Consider the following 2,315-nt stretch of genomic DNA (forward strand, 5'->3'; position numbering starts at 1 on the left):
TTCATCCATTCACTTCTGTTTATCCTTTTCAGGGTCACGGGGGGCGCTGGAGAGCCTATCCCAGCTGTCGTAGGGCGAGAGGCAGGGTACACCCTGGACAGGTCACAGGGCTAACACAGAGACAGGACACAACCAATTGCACTCACATTCACACCTATGGGCAATTAGTGCTTCCAATTAACCTATCCCCACTAATTGCATGTCTCTGGACTGTGGTGGAAGCGGGAGTACTACCCGGGGAGAACATGCAAACTCACACGGAAGGATCCTGGTGGAACTGAACTCAGGATCTTCTTGCCGTGCGGCAACAGTGCTAACCACCGTGCCGTGGTGCCCGGGCTGACCTGTTATTGCCGAGGCAGTCTCCCATCCAAGCACTAACCAAGCCCACCTTGCTTAGCTTGCGAAATCAGACGAGTGCTCAGGGTGGTATGGCCGTAAGCTGGTTCGCTAAATATCCCTATAAATCATTTGGTGTCGTTTTTGTGTCACGTAGCTTCTGCTGTTTGACTAACAGACATATTGCCTCTTTAACTTTGGGAAGTGTTTCACCAGCAGATGCTCTGAAGTGGTCTGGAATTTCTTCCCAACAAAAAGTATAGAATACAGGACTGATACAAAAGTAAAAGTAGGCAATGGTGCGAGTAATTTGAAGTGCATACCCAGTTTCTGTTTGTCCTCACACTCACTCTTAACTTCATTGTTAATGTTCATCAAGTGTACAACGTTGAAAGGAGTCCAGCACATGAAAAAACACAAGCACAATGATGAAGATGAGCCTGACTGTCTTGAATTTGCTTGCAATCCTGGATGACATAACAGTGATTGCAATCCTACTGTAGCAGTAGAGAATAACAATCAGTGGGAAAATCAAGAAAACACTAAGCTGAAGGTAAAACCCAGATTTTCTCAGCTTGTCCATATCGACATAGGTAAGGTTCGAGGGTACTCCTCACAAAAAGTTTTGTTATCAAGACTAGAAAGAAACTACTATAGATAATCATTGGTCTGATACATGCTAACCCACTGACTAGCCACACAACAGTGCAGGAGATTCCTGCATACTTTCGATTTCTCACTTGTGAGTCATTCAACGGGTACAGAATTGCAAGGTACCGATCAAAGGTCAGAAGGGCTAGAAAGAGTACAGAGCTGTAAAAACCCAGATAGTAGACAGTACTAACAATCTTGCACATAACTTCGCCAAAGATCCAGTTAGAGAGCTGCATGTAGACTGCCATGAAAGGAAGGCTGATCATGAAGATCAGGGAGGGACATCACAAGGTTCAGCAGGAAGATGTTGGTCACAGTGGTCAGCTGATCAAACCTAGAAAGCAGTCAACATAAAAAGATTCACAGGTCAGTCATCATGAAACAATCTAACCTCAGGTGTTTTCCAGGTAACGGAGATCAGTGGAACCTTCAGTGAAGTAAATCAGCACATCTTTAAAATCAGTGGCATTTCTGGATGTCATCATTACCATGGAGTCTGAGCAAAGATATTAAATTATAAAATAATATTTTGGAATGCACAAATACAATTAGTGGAAAGTACATTGACTTCTTGGTAGGACAGCACCTTCTAAGCTTCTGCTGCTGTGCCCCTGACAAGCATGTTAGAGAGTCCACGATGTACCCTCAGTAAGAAAATATCTTGAAAGTTTATTTTGTGACCCGAAGAGTAATATTTCAAACTCTTTCGCCATGCTCCTCCGCCATTGGCGCTTTTAAAATATATTGTTATATTATTATAACAATATGATCAATAATAATTTAATGTAAGTATTGAACAGAGTAATAAGAGTAATATTAAAACTAAGTAGCTGCCATTGTTGGAGGATACACCCGACCCATCCATCAAAATGAAGGACGCATTTGGAGGATTCTTCCAATTTGACAGCCTTTGTCGCCTGGCTGTGACGTATCGGTCTCCAAATGCAGCCTCCAAAAGATGCGGCCCCTGAATCTGAACACAGCTTTTATTTCAGTATTAGGCAACCATGACTACTGTCTATCAGAGGCTTCTTTGTGGAATTCTGTGCCTGAGCTTTTTACAGTACTATCCCTTGCTTGGCACTTATATCACTTAGTAATGACACCAACATTATCATCCTTCTGGCAGACAAGAGTAGGTGCACAGTTTTGCTAAACCAGGAAAGAGTATCATGAGAAAAGTTGTCACTGCTCAGTGCAAAGATACTTATGAGCCACTGAAATGAGACCAGAAGTGGTTACAATAAAAGGGTGACAGATGTCTGAAGCAGTTAGAACAGGTATGTCCAAAGTCCGGCCACCAGCCAATCACGGCCCACAGT

The 2,315-nt window shown here is 43.2% G+C and overlaps 1 pseudogene; it reads right to left on the reverse strand.

The window, feature by feature from the left end:
- Window positions 1–460: 460 nt before the first annotated feature.
- LOC120739401 lies at window positions 461–1,327 on the reverse strand (annotated as a pseudogene).
- Between the last annotated feature and the right edge of the window lie 988 nt (window positions 1,328–2,315).

The sequence above is a fragment of the Simochromis diagramma genome, unplaced genomic scaffold (assembly GCF_900408965.1).
Source record: "Simochromis diagramma unplaced genomic scaffold, fSimDia1.1 OVJJ01000360.1, whole genome shotgun sequence".
NCBI classification, from domain to species: Eukaryota; Metazoa; Chordata; class Actinopteri; order Cichliformes; family Cichlidae; genus Simochromis; species Simochromis diagramma.